Source organism: Protobothrops mucrosquamatus, unplaced genomic scaffold (assembly GCF_001527695.2).
Source record: "Protobothrops mucrosquamatus isolate PMUCROS unplaced genomic scaffold, P.Mucros_1.0 scaffold464, whole genome shotgun sequence".
NCBI lineage: Eukaryota > Metazoa > Chordata > Lepidosauria > Squamata > Viperidae > Protobothrops > Protobothrops mucrosquamatus.
In genome coordinates, this window is record NW_015386785.1 from 416,834 (window position 1) to 434,916 (window position 18,083).

Below are 18,083 nucleotides of genomic sequence, written 5' to 3' on the forward strand. Positions count from 1 at the left end.
AAAAAACACTTGGCAACTTGCTACCAAAGTATGCCAACACAAAGAATGTATTTTCAAGCCAGCTTTGAGTCCAGACAGCATCAGTGCAGGACAAGAAAGCTTGAGTGTGCCGTGAAGCTATGCACTTAGTCAGGGAATTCAGCTAAATAGATTAGATAGCAAGTTGAAACAAAGAAAGAGTACTTCATGAGAGGTATGTTAGGCGTTAATGTAATTTATATTTTTAAGTGTATAATGAATAACATTTGAAACAGTTTTCAATTTCGATTTGTTTCCCCATTTGTGAGTTTCTCAAACACTTCTGAATTGCTGGTCTGCTGCAGCCTGATTCTACAGTTGTTAAAATTCATTTTTCTCTCATTAATCTAATTAGTACCCCATAATGACAAAGTGCAAACAAAATTTTAGAAATGTCTGTAAATTTATTAAAAAGAAAAAACTGAAATATCACATTGGCATAAGTATTCAGATACTTCACTCAGTACTTTGTTGAAGCACCTTTGGCAGCAATTATGGCCTCAAGTCTTTTGGGGTATGACATGACAAGCTTTGCACATTTGGATTAGAGGATTTTCTGCCATTCTTCCTTTTAAATCCTCTCAAGCTCAATCAGGCTGAATGGTGATCGTCGATGGACAGCCATTTTTAGATCCCTCCAGAGATGTTCAATAGGGTTCAAGTCAGGGCCCTGGCTAGGCCACTCTAGAACAGTGTCCTGTATTGTTTTGGCTGTGTGCTTAGGATCATTGTCATGTTGGAAAGTGAACCTTCGGCCTAGTCTGAGGTCCTAAGCCCTGTGGAACAGGTTTTCATTGAGGATATCCTTGTTTTTTGCTCCATTCAGCTTTCCCTCAACCCTCAACAGTCTTCCAGTCCCTGCTGCTGAAAAACACCCCCTCAGAATGATGCTGCCACCACCATGCTTCACTGTTGGGATGATATTGGGCAGGTAATGAGCAGTGCCTGGTTTTCTCCAGACATAACGATTAGAATTGAGCTCAAACAGCTCAATCTTGGTTTCATCAGACCAGAGAATCTTTTTCCTCACAATCTGAGAATCCTTCAGGTGCTTTTTTGCAAACTCCAAGTGGGCTTTCATGTGTTTTGCACTAGGGACAGGCTTCTGTCTAGGCACTTTGCCATAAAGCTCAGATCTGTGGAGGGCTGCAGAGATGGTGGTCTTTCTGGAACTCTGTCCCATCTCCACACAGGATCTCTGGAGCTCAGTCAGAGTGACCATCGGGTTCTTGTTCCCTCTCTTTTTAAGACCCTTCTCTCCCAATTGCTCAGTTGGACCAGGTGACCAGCTCTTGGAAGACTTCTAGTTGTACCAAACTTCTTCCATTTGAGAATTATGGAGGTCACTGTGCTCTTAGGAACTTTCAGTGCAGCAGAAATTTTATTGTAGCCTTCCCCAGATTTCTACCTTGCAATAATCCTGTCTCTGAGCTCTGCAGGGAGTTCCTTTGACCTCATGGCTTTTGCTCTGCTACAGCATGCATTGTCAACTGTGAGGCTTTCCATAGAGAGTTGTGTGCCTTTCCAAATCATGTCCAATCAATTTCATTTACCACAAGTAGACTCCAATCAAAGTTTAGAAACATGTCAGCACCAATCAAGAGAAATGGGAGACACCTGAGCTAAATTTCAAGTGTTGTTGCAAAGGATCTGAATACTTATGCCAATATGATATTTCATTTTTTTCTTTTTAATAAATTTACAGACATTTTGAAAATTCTGTTTGCACTTTGTCATTATGGGGTACGGAGTGTAGATTAATGAGAAAAAAATGAATTTCAACAACTGTAGATTTAGGCTGCAGCATAACAAAATTGACAACAGTGAAGGGGATCTGAATACTTTCTGAATGCATTGTATATACAGACTAGTTTAGATTAAAAACTATAACACACATATATAATATATACGTATGTACACACACACATACATACAGTGCATATAAAATTTTTAAAAGGATAAAAACTAAATAATAAAAATAAAAAATAGCTTTCAATCTTCTTTATAGCAATAAACTGTAGATATAACATATTAGTTACAATTATAACTTTACTTCTTACTATGGTTACAACATGATTCTTCTTTTTATAATTTGTGCTGTATAATCATCAAACCCATAAATCACAACTTCATTTTTTTCTATAGGGGATTTCCAATCAGAAATAAACATAGTTAATCTTTTCTCTGATCAAGGAAGTTAATTTAGCTATTTCAGCAAGTTCCATCATCTTCAACAAACTTTTTTTTTTCAATAAAAACTTGCAATGGCAATAGAAAACTAAGTACATTTTCCAGTATGTAGCAATTTCTCCTGGTATTTAAGTAGAAATATAGTATTAACATTGTGGAGAATTTAGTCAGAGAACAGACGGAATCCCTCTTACGTTCTCTTCAAATTTAGAGTTTGGAAGAAAATTGCAAACTGATGTCTCACCATGGCAACACACAGCAGCAAGCTAGAGGAAGCAAGATAAAGTTGGAGGAAGAAAGATAAGTTGAATAAAGAGTTTCCTAAACATAAAAACATTTAAGGACTGGAACAAATTACATAGGAAGTTGTAAAGCCCTCATCACTAGAAGTGAACTTCTTTAAAAATAGATTATTAGGTAAACATATTCCAGACGTTTTTAATGCTGTTTTGTACAGTGCAATGAGTAGGGTTACCTATTACAATATTTCACTATTGTTAGTGATGTTGTGTCACAATTATTTTGCACTTCTGTTCCATAAAATAGAATAAAATAACATTTAACATCAAATTATAAGGATAATCTGTTTGGAATTGCTACTAAACCTGTGAATTTATTTGACTGAATGAATTAACGTCCTATAAAGGTCTTGGCAGCTCAGTGGGGGAATCCATTGCATGCAGATATCGCTACATTCAGTCTGCAAAATATTTAAATAGGATTGCAAAAATCCCATATCAGAAACCCCCTCAAAATAGTTCTAGACTCATCTAGATGGATCAATACTCATTTAAAAGACTCAATTTTTAATAATTAATTATAGTTTGTAGGAGTTATTGAAAATTATGGTCCCTTTCAACTTTTCTTCTACACGTTTGAATAATCTTCCTGGTATATAAGTACCACACAGGTATTGCACATTGTCATTGAAAAAAAGAAGACAAGTTCAGAGCCTAAAATTAATTGTTTGAATCTATAGTAGATGCTGGAGTTCAGTGTTATTTTTTTTCATTAATCCTGATAGGATTCCCCTCCCACCAAGAAAAAATAAGCCTTTTCATGTTTTGTTGTCTAAAAGTCCCTATTTTTATTTCTTTGTTTGTTAGAACAACCATATGACATATATACCATTACCTTCTCTATTTTTTCCCCATAACTACAATTCTGTGACATGAGTCAGTTGAAATAAAGTGACAATTATCAGCACTTTTCATGGCTTAGGATGGATCTGTACCTAGTTCTTCCAAGTCCTAATCCAACCTATTAATCACTACATATTTGTTGCACTTTGTCTATGGAGATTCTCAAATATCCAGGCCATGCTATTTCCAAAAGGCAACTGGACTTGGTTTTTTTTCCCTTTGAAAACATCTTGCTTCTCATTCAAGAAGCTTCTTCAATTTTAACTGACTAGTGAGGAATGGAAAGATTTATATTCTTTACAGTCATCTGATCATTAGCACTCTGAAGGTCAATCATTATGTTCTGTTCTGTGCGTTGGTAAGACATTGAGACGAGGCAAGTGTAACAACAGTTGCTTCTTTATTCAAGCTTCAACAGAACAACACAAAATGGCGCAGATCCCTTTTATACCTTTTTGCAGGGAACAGCATCAGCCAATAAATGCAACGTATTTTCCCGCTTTGCGTGTACGCAATAGGCTGGAAACAGCCTGTCTGGCCCGGGCAGCCACATGGTCTGCCCGGGACTCTCTGCAGCTTCCTGCACCTGCTCTGTCAATCACAGGCCCAGAACATAACACCCTCCCCTCTTAGTTCAAAAAAAATAGATACTACTATTTTTAACTACTACAAGGTTACCCTTTTGAGCGTGTTCTTGTTTCTAGGGAACCCTTAGGCCTGCCAGCTTACTGACAGGAACCTTACATAATCTTGTAAGAACTTTGGAGGGCCTCTGACCTGCTCCAAGAGTCTCAGAGCTGCTGCAAGTGCCCGGTCTGCAAGCTCGCCTGCCAGGCTCGGCAGACCGGGACTTTGAGGCCCAATTGATACAGGTGAACCTGCATCTTGCTGACTGTCCTGGTCCGGTAGGCCCAAACCTTTGTCCATTTGACTTCGGCTGGCTCTTTCTGGTAAGCCCAGACCAGAGTTCCTTGGTGGGGTGAAATTCCCCAGGTCCGCGAAAGACCCCTGTTGGGAGCACTGTCATGGGTGCACAAGGCCTGCAGTAGGAGTGGCATGAAAAGCCAGTTGCGTGCAATGTCCCATGGACCCAGTGCCAGAGTCAGGAGCCGCCTCATTGGCAAAAACCCTATTTGAAGAGTGCAAACCCCTGCTTTCGCAGGGAGACTGCGATCCACGATCGTGATCGTGATCCTCCCCCCCAAGAGCAGAATCAGGAGCGGAAGGGTGACTAGTAGCCTCCATCGCAGCTGGTCAATGTGCCAATGCAGCACACAACCTTTGTCCAAGGCCACTTCATATAACAGTGGCCCATTGACTTTGCAGACCACTGCTGTCACCCAGAGATGTCCAGGTCCATAGTTCCTTGCCCAAACTGGATTGCCCACCTGTAGTCTCCTTGGTACCCGTGGCTGTGATACCTGTGAAGCCACCCGGTTTGGGTGCAATCTGTCAGTTTGGTAATGAGACGGCGACCCCAGCGGAGTTCAGCTGGGCTCTTGCCTGTAGCTGTGCAAGGCATGGTGCGGTGGCAAAGGAGAAAATCAGCTAACCTGTGGTGCCAGCTCCTGTGAGTGAGCCTCTTCAAGGCATCTTTGGTTGTGTGCACCATACACTCAGCTTGGCCATTGGAAGCTGGATGAAAGGGTGCCGAAGTAGCATGATGAATCGTGTTGGCTTGCAGGAAAACCTGGAACTCCGAAGAGGTGAATTGAGGCCCGTTGTCAGAGACAAGGACATCTGGCAGCTCATGAGAGGCGAAGATCCCTCTCAGCACCTGAATAGTCCTGGCAGTAGTCGTGGTGGACACTGGAATGACCTCTAGCCATTTAGAGTGACTGTCCACAACAATGAGGAAGAATTGCCCCTGAAAGGGGCCAGCATAGTCGATATGAACCCTCGACCAAGGAGCATGTGTGTCCTCCCACCTATGCACGGGAGCCTGTGGCATTTCAGGCCTGGACTGTTGGCAAATTTGGCACCCCTGAACCTGGGTCTTAATATCCTTATCAAGCCCAGCCACCAGAGATAGCTGCGCGCAAGCGCCTTCATCCGGACTATTCCTGGATGTCCCTCATGCAGAGACTGCAAGACTCTAGTCCTCAATGAGGTTGGGATCACTACCCTGCTACCCCACAGGACACAACCCTTAAAGGTGGATAACTCATGCTTCCTTTTCCAGAAACTCTGGAAATTGGTAACAGGACACGTGTCAGGCCATCTTGACACCACCCATGTCAACGTGCGTGTTAGCGTGTGATCAGTGGCTATTTCTGCAGCCACATCCCCTGCTTTGAGGGGAGACTCAGGCAAATCCTGGATAGCCAGTATGTGGTTAGCTGGAGCAGGATCTGATTCTACAAGCTGTAGAGGCAATCTACTAAGGCCATCTGCATGGCCCATTTCTTTGCCTGGTTTGTGAACCAGGGAGTAGTCATACACAGAAAGGAAAATTGACCACCTCAACATTCTAGGAGAAATTATGTGTGGAGTTTGCTTGTTTGTTGTGAACAACCCCAGCAGTGGCTTGTGGTTTGTAAAGACCGTGAAGTGGCGACCATACAAAAAGTCATGGAACTTTTTTATGCCAGCCACTATGGCCAAGGCTTCTCTGTCTATCTGTGCATAATTACGTTCAGCAGAAGACAGAGTCCTTGAACGATAGGCTACAGGAACTTGTGTTCCATCAGCCTTGAAATGACCGAGAACAGCATTTGAAGACAACAATGCCTTGACCTCAGCAAAACTCCTTTCGTGGACTTGTGTCCACTTCCATAGAGCCTGTTTGTCCAAGAGCCGGTGTAATGGCTCTGTCACTGCAGCCTTGTGAGGGAGGAAGGAATGGTAAAAATTTAGAAGCCCAAGAAAGGCTTAAATCTCGCTCTTTGGTTTGGGACATGGGGCCTGCTGAATCACTTTGAGCTTAGATTCAGCAGGATGGATGCCTTTGGCATCTATGCGAAACCCCAGGAATTCAGTGGCAGTTATTCCAATTTTGCATTTTTCCTGCTTAAGCTTCAGTCCTGCAGCAAAATGGACCACAGCCTTTCAACCAGGTTTTCGAGTGATTCCCCTCTGATGAGGACATCTTCGAAATATGGGCAAACTCCCGGAATGTTATGGAGCATTCACTCCATCACGCTTTGGAAAATGCCAGGGGCTACGTTAACCCTGAACTGCAGTCTTCTGACTTTGAAAGCTCCCCGGTGCGTTACGATCGTCTGGGCCTCTGCCGTTGCATCATCAACTGGTAGCTGTTGATAGGCCTGAACTAAATCGAGTTTGGCGAAAACTCGGCCTCCTTTAAGTGAGGCCAAAATGTGGCTCACCACAAGCACCGGATAAGAGTGCTGCTGTAACGCTTTGTTTAGCGTGCATTTATAGTCAGCACAAATGCGGACTTCCCCGTTGACCTTGAGTGGCGTGACTATGGGTGTTTCCCATGGACTGCTATCCACAGGTTCCAAAATACCTTGCTGTAGCAGTTTATCCAGCTTGGCATTAATCTTTTGCTTAAGCGCAAAAGGCACCCAATGAGGCTTAATCTTAATCGGTGCAATGGAGGGATCTAACCGCAAAGCAATTGGAGGCCCCTTGTACGACCCTAGCTCTGGGCTGAACACATCAGCAAACTCCTTGCAAACTTCCGCAAGGCCTGCTGTTTGCAAGCTGTGTAGCCCAGTCACTTGAATCCCAAGTGCCTCGAACCAATCGAGTCCAATTAGACTCGTGTGGTCACCCTCAACCACAACAATGTCCAGAAACCCTTCGAATTGCCTACGCTGCACTTTGAGCATGGCCTCCCCTTTCACACTGACTCGGGAATTCTGGAAGTCAGTTAAGATAAGATTTGACGGCCTGAGTTTGATTCTCTGGCCGCTTCTACAGCAGATCTGCTTGAGGGTGTTCTGGGAAATGATTAACAGAGCTGAACCCGTGTCCAGCTCCATCGTTAAGGGAACCCCCTGCAATTTGACATCAATACACAGCTTTTTCTTCAATGGCCGGTGGGCCCTTGTTCTCAAGATGCTCCTGCGGGACGTGCAGAAACCCACCCTATTCTGGCTGGGGACCCTGATACCTTTCCGAGGCAATTCTTCTGATGGACGGTCTTTCTTGTGACCCAAACAGACGGTGGCTATGTGGCCTTGCCGGCCACACACCCAGCAAGTAGCAGAGCAAAAATGGCAGTCGGAGCACTTGTGGTGTCCTCCACATCCGAAACACTGAGGGAATAGAACTGCCTTGTCAGACCCCTTGTCAGCACGCTCTTGGGGCCTTCTCTCCGCTGGCTGCTGCAGACAGTCGACCTCATTTTCGAAATCCAGCTCGGATACCTCTCGAGCAACCTCTTGATGGATTGAGCCTGAACTTGTAGGGTTCTTGGAAAGCCATAAGGCCTTAATAGCTCCTCCCGCTGCTTCGTCGGCCGTGATCTCCCTTAGTGCATCCTGGAAGGAAAGGTCTTCCCTTGCAAAGATCTTTTGCTGCAGCTCTCGGCTCCTCAAGCCACAATCACGTAGTTGTTCTTCTAAGTCTTTGAACTCACAGGGCCTTGCAGCTTGCCTCAGAGCAGCAATAAAGTCCACAGCAGACTCTCCTGGACGTTGGTCCCGCTGCTCAAATGCATGACGCCATGCAATCACCGATAGCTTCAGTTCAAAATGTTCCTTTAACATTTTCTTAAGCTCAGTATAAGCGATGGATTCCAGAGGTGTTGGGGCAACCAGATTTTCAGCAATATCAAATGTCTCTTGCCCACAGACACACAGTAACGTTGCGGCTTTGAGCCCATCCTCCCGAACTTGGTTTACCCAAAAGTAGTTTTCTACTCTGGCAACATATGAACTCCAACATTCAGGGTGCACTGTATCGAATTCGGACAAATGCCCTATCTTAGCCATCGTTCCTTCTTGGAGGCCTCGTCATTGCCTCGTGCTGCTCAGGCTTGCGAAGGGGTTCCAGGGCGAATCTTCCCGAGCCCTCCTCCAGCGTTTTCGTACTGGCAGGCAGAGTCGCACAAGTCGGAATGCCGAACTTCCAAGCACTTTGGCCTCCCGTGGTGAGTCAGCCTAGTATTCTTTTGTTGTTGTTTCCTTGCAGCACGATCCCATCCTCGTCGCCAATGTTCTGTTCTGTGCGTTGGTAAGGCATTGAGATGAGGCAGGTATAACAACAGTTGCTTCTTTAATCAAGCTTCAACAGAACAACACAAAATGGTGCGGATCCCTTTTATACCCTTTTGCAGGGAACAGCGTCAGCCAATAAATGGAACGTATTTTCCCGCTTGCACGTGCGCAATAGGCTGGAGACAGCCTGTCTGGCCCGGGCAGCCATGTGGTCTGCCCGGGTCTCTCTGCAGCTTCCTGCACCTGCTCTGTCAATCACAGGCCCAGGACATAACACATTAACTCTCTGAGACTCTTGAAACCACTTGGAGGTTTATCTGTAATCTCAGAGTCACCTGAATCAGAGTGTAAATGGGTGTAAACCTTCTTGGGACTGCTGAAAGAACTGTATTGTAGATGAGAGATAGGTGATGCCATATCCCTCCCCTGAAGAAGAAGAAGAAGCTTTCCCTGAAGAAGCTTCTTGGATGAGAAGAGAAATGTTTTCAAAGGAAAAAACAGCAACAACCCATGACAGTCCAGTTCCTTTTAGGAATAGCACCCTTGGGAAAGTTGCACTTTGATTCATCCATCTTGCGAAGTACTCATTATGATAATTTTTAAGCCACAATCTACAGCCTTAATGCTAATTAAACCCTGCCTGGCACTAAGTCAGTGCCAAAGAAATCAAATTATGGCTTATGATCTATGTTCCAGCCAATCTCTAGAATAGTGAATCCTTTTTCTTTTTCCTTCTTTCATACTTTGCTGGTATGATGTCTGTAGTTCAGGATAGTTTCAAGTAACTGAATAGTTTGCAAATATATTAATCTTGCAAATACAGATGTATTTCCAACTATATGATAAGAAGTTGATAACTTCTTTTTGTGGGAAAATGATTTTTCTTAATATGAGGAAAATTAAAATAGCAGTTCAGATCTTGTCTATTCTGGTCTTCCCTACATATTTATTTATAGACTTTGAATGTACATAACCAAATATGGTTAAAAGCTATTTCAAGAGAAACAGTTTGTCTGTTTACCTGCCTGTTTTCCTATTTTAAAGAAGTAGCTTTTAATCAAAAAATGCTTCAGTCTAAAATTAATTTCTTCTGTATGCACACAGTATGCTACAAATATAGCCTACATTTGCCAATATGGGGCAGATTTGAATGACATATTAACCTCATGTGTTTGATGCCTTTCTAAATAAATCAAAATGTTATATTAGTTCACATCAACCGAAAACTTACAGCATTTTAATTTTAGTGATGAATGAAAAAACTGCAGCCTGCACGTGGGGAAAATGCTAGGAAGAAAAAAAAGACTGTATCATGAAACTAGGCACTATATGGTATAAAATAATTTAAAGCAATGCAGTATAAAAGATACAAAAACAAATGTTTTGAGAAAATAGCACAAATACTAACAAACAAGTCATCATACAAAGACTCTTCACTGAGCTGTACCCAAAGGCCAGAAGCAGAACAACAGATTTTAAGGGTTTATTTAAATAAATTCAAGTAAGGGCTGTAAAAATCTTTGGGCAGAGATCATTCCAGAAAAGAGGAACAAAGGTTGTCTTGCTGTTTAAAATTGCAAAATAAGATATCATAGGAAAAAAGTAAAAATATCTATTTCTATTTTATTTGGTACTAAATAGCCCCCTAGTTTTGATTAATAACAGAATAACAGAGTTGGAAGGGACCTTGGAGTTCTTATAGGCCAACCTCCTGTTCAAGCAGGAGATCCTATACCATCCCAGACAAATGGCTATCCAGTCTCTTCTTAAAAGGGTCCAGTGATGGAGCACCCACAACTTCTGAAGGCAAGTCATTCCACTGGTTAATTGTTCTCACTGTTAGGAAATTTCTCCTTAGTTCTAGGTTGCTTCTGTTGGGAGGAACTCCCCCGTTCAGGCTCTTCCAGACGGGAGTCTCACAAACAACACAGAGGAGAACAAATAGAACGTGAAGCCAGCTACTGGAAAGAGAGGTTTAATCATGGAGATTAAAGTTGAGTGACAATTCAGCATGAATCCCTGGCTAGCTAGACAGAATGGCCCTCAAATGTGAGTTCTTATACCCTTTCATGGTTTCCAAAATTGTCATTTCTGATTTGTGAGTTTAAAAATTGCCTTTTCTGATTTGTTGGTCAGTGTCTATTGTTGGGTTAATTGCTTTATCAATTCTGTCTAAAAAGTGTTAATTTTTGCTCCAGGAGGGATCCAGTGTAATTATTTTATTGTTGTGTACTTTTAGTGTTTCTATTCTAATCCTGTCAATCCTAATTGCTGTTAGCTGGTTCTGCATTCCTGTGGTTTAGACTTGATACTTTGTAGCCAGTGTGTGTTAAGTGTTTGTTTATTTAGCCTCAGGCTGCCCCTGAGTCAGACTAGTTTGTATTAGGTTCTTCCTGTATTTGCCAAGGTATTTTCTCTTTGGGGTGAAGAGGGGGTGTCCTGCTCTCATCACTTCTTTCCTTGATAAATTTCCATCCATTGTTTCTTGTCTTACCTTCTGGTGCTTTGGAAAATAGGTTGACCTCCTCTACTTTGTGGCAGCCCCTCAAATATTGGAATGCTGCTATCATGTCACCCTTAGTCCTTCTTTTCACTAGACTAGTCATACTCAGTTCCTGCAACCGTCCTTCACATGTTTTTGTCTCCAGGCCCTTAATCATCTTAGTTGCTCTTCTCTGCACTCTTTACAGAGTTTCAACATCTTTTTTATAATATGGTGACCAAGACTGGATGCAGTATTTCAAGTGTGGTCTTACTAAGGCTATATAAAGCAGTACTAGTACATGTGATCTTGAGTCTATCCCTCTGTTAATGCAGCCTAGAATTACATTGGCTTTTTTTGGGCTGCTGCCACACAGTTAGCTCATATTTAAGTGATTGTCCACTAGGACTCTAAGAGCCCTCTCACAGTTGCTGGCATTGAGCCAGGTTTGTCCTAGTTGGTACCTGTACAATTGGTTTTTCTTGCCTAAGTGTAAAATTTTACTTTTCTCTACATTGAATTTCATTTTGTTAGATAGGGCCCAATGTTCAAGTCTGTTGAGATCTATCTAGATCTTGAGCCTGTCTTCTGGGGTGTTGGCTATTTCTGCCAATTTAGTATCATCTGCAAATTTGATGAGGTCCCCTTCTATTCCCTCATCTAAATCATTTATGAAGATGTTGAAAAGTACTGGGCCTGAAACAGAACCTTGGGATACCCCATTGCTTACTTCTCTCCATATACTGTAGATGTAGTTTCATTAAGGACCACAGGTTGAATGCAATTTGTCCATTACAAATCTATCTGGTGATGATGCTGTCTATCCCACATTTTTCTAGCTTACCAAGAAGTAGACTGTGGTCTACTTTATCAAAGAATCCAAGTATATTTGTCCACTGCATTTTGCTGGTCCATTAATTTAGTCACTTTGTCAAAGAATGAAATAAGATTTGTTTGGTATGATCTTTTTTTTTTTTTTGAGAAACTTGTGCTGGGTTCTGGTTATAACTTGCTTGCTTCTAAGTGTTTGCAGATCTATTGCTTGATTATCTTTTTCAGGATCTTCTCAGGTATTGATATCAGGCTGATTGGTCTGTAGTTTCTTGGATCTGTTTTTTTAATGAGTTTAAATATCATTAGAATTTGGCCATCTCAATATGACAAAATGTTTGAGATTTCACTTAGAATGTTAAATGCTACTAAAAAGGTAAAGATTTCCCAGTCGTGTCCAACTCTAAGGTGCGATGCTCATCTTGGCCAAGGGAGCCAGCATTGTCCAAAGTCATGTGGCCAGCATAGCTATATGCCAAAGGTGCCCAGAATGCTGTTACCTTCATGTTAAAGTGGTACCTATTAATCTACTTGCATTTGCATGTTTTCAAATTGCTAGATGGGCAGGAGCTGGGACAGGAACCAGAGCTCACCCCATTGTGCAGCACTTGGTCTCAAACTCATGCTGTTTGAGGCATAGTGCTTTTTCATCCATGAAACATCCTCAGTTCTGACTGACTGCTGGGGAATGGAAGGATTGTCATTGTACCCTGTCTTGGGAGTACATTGTGTGGGGCTTAATGACTCTCAGAGAGCTAATGACTCACCTTCAAAGTGCTAACAACCAGATGATTGCAAAGAATATAAATCCTTCCATACCCCAACATTCAGTCAAAATGAGGATACTTGTTGGATGAGAAGCTAAACATCTTCAAGAACAAATAAAGAAAGTCTAGTTGTCTTTTGCAAAAGCATCTTTGGGACTATGCCTTGATAATGAATGGGAGGTGTTTTAAAGCCTTTAAAAAAGGAAATCCATGTTGCTGTTGAGGACATCTAGAATCTTTAGGGTTATCCATTCTCTCCCTCCCTCTCTCTCTCTCTGTCTTTCTCTTTCTCTCTCTACATACACATACACATACACATACACACACATACACACAGATACATAAATGCACACATAGTGCATTTCCAATGTATTATTAAGAACATAGGACAATGCATCTGTAATTCACTGTCTTGTAGCCTGTGAAGAATTGAGCAAATTTGCCTACTTTGTATGGCACTGAAAAATTATTATAGTATTAGCAGTGTGGAAATTCTCAGGATCAAGGGGAAGAGAGGTTTTAATAACCTAACTGCCTTGTAATTTTTAAAAAATATCTGCTTGCTCAACATAACAAAAATACATTCATAGGGAATGCTTAAGAATGTAGGCATATGCATGTCTGATACAGTGACTTTCTATTAGCTTCCTCGTGGTCAAATGATTGCCATTATGTACAGTGTCTGAGCCTCTGAATGAAGAGAGAAATGTAAGATTATGTAATTTAAATGTATATGTATCTGACTTAACAATCTCTGTGGCTCTCAGGGCCAAGGAGGTTGTCCAGCTATTCTCCAAATCAAAGTATGGGCCATCAAAGACCTATTTTTTTTCTCCAAAGAGATCACAATTCTGCTTTTCCTCCTGAGTCCCGTAAGGGAGATAGGACAGTATATAAATGTAAGCAATAAATAAATAAATAAATAAATAAATAAATAAATAAATAATTTCAGGTTTCCCCATATATTTTGCAATATAGTGACAATAATGTTTCTTTGTTAAAATGCCCTATATTGTTGTTTAGTTTCTTGGGGTTTCAAATATTTTATTGGTTTATCAAAATATAAAATACAGAAATACAAATAAAAAATGAAGATAATTGGAAAATAAACTATGTGAACTACTAGAGGAAAAAATAAGGCACTTATAGGCAACTCTAGCCAAACTCCAACCTACACAAGAAAGCTCTACCCAAACCGAACCAAATAATGAACAAATAACTCCCAGAGGATTTGACCCTACTGATAAACCCTTGGAGGAAGACAAATGGAGGTATGTCACACATAGAAGGAAACACAATAATCAAAGAAAGAAGCAGCATACATCTAACAAACCCCTACTGCCCAATCTAACCCAACCAGAAGCAGCCCTATTAAAACTGATTTCTCCCCCTAGATGGAAATATGCAGACCCATCTGCCCGTCCGTCCACCCGTTTGTTCATCTGCCCATCCACCAGTCCATCTGCCCGTCCGTCTGCCCATCTGCCCATCCGCCATCCGCCAGTCCATCTGTCTGTCTGTACTGGAGCATGCAGTCAGCTGTCAATGAATAAAAAAAGGACTATTTCACTGAACAATGTCAAATATATATTTGCAAAATAATAGCCAATTAAAATATTTATTTTACCTGGTTAATGTGATTTTTACTTCTCAACATCAGCACACAGCATCTGCACATCAGGGCTGTAAGACGTCACCTTCATCTTCAAACAGGATTGCAGGCTGTTGTCTGTGAGGCGTGAGCGATATTTGTTTTTAATATAGTTCATGTTGGAGAAGACCTGCTCACATACGTATGTGGATCCGAAGATTGACAGGACTCCAAATGCATATTTTTTCATATTTGTGTAAGTGTTGGGGATGGCATTCCATGTGTCGAATATAAGCTTGTCCTGTTTGGGAAGGTTTCAATATCACTCCATTTGTGATTCTGAGCAAGATTGGCCTTCTGATGGGCAACATCTTCAAGATTATCTGTCAAGCATTGGAACTTGGATATCCATATATCTTTGTCGGCTATGTCGGCCAGTTCCATCTCCAGATCAGGTTGACTTACACCTGCAAATGCAGTCATATTCAATACAGATGGATCGATAGTCAGGGAAAGATAATGTGTTTTTTTCCTCTCTGAACTCACAGAAATGCTTCCCAAACGATGTTTGCATTGCAATGGTTGCAGACTGCAAATACTCTGATTTTATCATATTGTGACCTTGTTTGAACTCTCTCAAAGAGGGGAAATGAGACAGTGTACCTCTCTGTAAATCTCTGGCAAACACTGTCAACTTGCGCTCAAATGCCAAAACTTCCTCCAGCATGTGCAGGGCAGTGCCTCCTTTACCCTGAAGAGTTGTGTTCAGCATGTTCAGGTGTACTGTCATATCTACCATGAAGTGTAACTTTTTCAGCCACTCTGGCCGTTTCAGCTCAGGAAAGATGAGCCCTTTGCTGCCCAGGTAAGTTTTCACCTCTTCCAGACACGCGGACAGCCACAGGACTTTGTTGTGCAGCAGGAGATCAGAATATGTGCTTTCCACCTCCTCTAGTAGCAAATGGAACTGATGGTGATTTAAACCTTGTGTCATTATTTTATTGACAATCTGAATGACAACATTCATTACTTCTGTGCATTCCAGAGGAAATGCTTGAGCGCACAATGCCTCTTGGTGCAGGATGCAGTGAAATGTTAGCAGCATTCTACCCAGCGACTTCTGCAGTAAAGCCCTTCTGCGCTCCTGTCATACTCGGTGCCCCATCAGTAGCCACTGACACCAGGTGGATGGTGTTTATTTCATTGGTTCTTAAATAATCCAAGACAGCCTCACAGATGTCCTCCCCCCGTGTTTGGCCTTTTAGTGGTATCAACTCAATCATTTCTTCCTGTGGTCCAGCAGAGTTCACATATCGGCAGAACAGCACTATTTGTTCAATATCACCTTTGTCTTTGGATGCATCACAGGCGATTGAGTACGCCACAGCTGAATTGATGTCTTTAATTTGTTGTCTGGTGATGTTTTCTGACATTTATATGGTTCTCTCTTTAACAGTCTTCGCAGAGAGAGGCATATCTTTGATTTTTTGCACAATTTCACTCTTGTTTTTGAAGTCCGAGAATAGATGTTCTGAAATCTTAATGAATGATTTCTTGATATACTCTCCATCTGTGAACGGCTCCCGGTGCCTGACTATTTCCTGAGTGGCCACAAAACTAGCATATGTAGTTGAATTTGCAGACTTCACCCACTTCTTAAAATGATTCTTGCTCAGATCAACCTTCCGCATCAATTCCGAAACGGCTTTTTTTCTCTCATCTCCATCCGGGTATTTTTCAGCAAAGGCTGTGTGTTTATTCTGGAAATGTCTTGCAACATTCGACTTTTTGTTGTTTGACAATTTCTCACCATATATTAAATATACTGGTAAACCAGTCTTGTCAGTGTGAAAGCAAATGAATCTGCCTATGTATCATTAAACACTCTGTTTTCTTCCGAAAATTTTCTTTTCTTGCATGATTTATTCATGGTTGGCCTACTGGGGGTCAAAAAGCACAATAAATCTCATGCCGGCGGGTGTCGCACATTAGCAATTGTGACCAATACTGGGAATCAAATAATTTAACAACCAATTCCCTGCAGAATCCCCCCCCCCGGCACGAAGCACCCACCGCCACTACTTCCCCCCCACCCCTGATGTAGCACTCCACTGCCACTACTGCTTCCCTCCCAAGACGGAGCGCTCCACCACTGCTTTACCCAATGGCGAAGGTGGAGTTTGGGAAGCAGCAGCAGCAAAGCTCATCCTTCCCATTCAAGGCACAGCAGCAGGATTGCTCTCAATAAGGCGGGTGCACACGAGCAAGCAGCGCACCCGGTTCTTATTGTTTGAGAGCAATCTCACTGCTGTGCCTCCACTTTCTTCAACCATGATCCCCCCTCCCCAGCCAGCCAGCTCTTCATGAATTTAACATGGACATAAAAATGTTTCACCACCTGTATCAATATCACAAAGAAAAGTTAAAGGACTTTAATTGTGCTTGATAAGGTGCACTCATTTTCCTCCAGTCACTCTCTTCACATCTCTACCCACTTCATCACCCTCTGAAAACCAGAGAACTTACAACGATTCACACTCATAGAGAGGATCCTGCAATCTAATCTGAGCTGTCATAACCTTTCATTCCAGCATGATTATAGCAGGTTATTCTCTATCTCTCTTTGTCTCCGTCTCTCTGTCTCTGTCTCTCTCTCATTACAATGTTCTCTGTTTTTCAAATATTTTTATTAAGGATTATAAATGAAAAGAGTAAAAGTCGGTGCACACTATAAAAACTACAAACAGAAAAATAGAAAAGAAAAAAATTGCAGGGGAAAAAAAAGAAAAGGACAGGAGAAAGAGGGAAAAAAACCCTTCTCCTTCATCCCAACAGGTAAAAACAATTTTAGTAGCTTATCTACCATCTTTAAATACAACATAATTATCCCCATACCTCATCACTTAATTAAAAAAAATCAAAATATTTCATTAAATGTTCTTTACTAAAAGTCTAGTAAGGACAACCACATATATTCATATTCTCTCTCTCTCTCTCTCTCTCTCTCTCTCTCTCTCTCTCTCTCTCTCTCTCTCCCTCCCTCCCTCCCTCTCCCTCCCTCCCTCTCCCAGCAAACCACTTACTGGGAAAATCTAACAAATTACAACCTTTTTTGTCTTTTAAAAGGGGATGGCTGCCACTCGCTTGTCTCAATAACAGTCTTACAGTTCCTAGCAAACAAGAAAAGTAAAAGGACCACAACAGTTTGCTTTACATGCTTTTCCTCCCCCAATCTTTTAAAAATTAAATTCAATATATTCCAGAGTAGGCCTGTCCACCTGGCTGTGGCCTTGCGGCATCCCTTAAATTTGGTTTGGAAGTGACTTCCGGTGGTGGCACCAGGGCGATGCAGAGTTAAGGAGACAGGCTCTGTCACCTAACTCTGATCTTTCCACGTTTGGAGACCCTTTGGGGGCGTGGGGAAGTCTGGAGGACAACGCGTGAGAAAGGGGGATGCCGGAGGAATAACGAGGCGAAAGGCAATCGCCCGTTAGGATGAAGGAAACCTCCTAATTTCAACGTGGAAACTTCTGCCAGCAGCTGATGGCGGATCTGAGGCCGATAAAGCCACAGATGATGCGGAAGCAAGAATTCTAACAGACGGTGCCAAGTAGTAAGCTGTAATAGCCTATATTATTCCTAATACTAAAGAATATGAGGAGAGTCTAATAAGATTTAAGTGTCTATTAGGACGGGCGCTGAGAGGAAGCTCAATCGGAGAGGGAACCCTCAACGCAAGCGGCGACCCGGCGGGGGAGCTGTGAGTTAACAGATCTAAAGAACCGAGAGATTAAATAACAGAAGGTAGACACAAAGAAAGACAGTGTATTAAATCTGTGAGCGCAGAAGACGGAGAGGTTTGAGGGAGAAACTGGGAGCGGAGAGATCGTGATAAAGTTGAACCCGGTAGAGCGGTGGATTGAGAGACCTGGA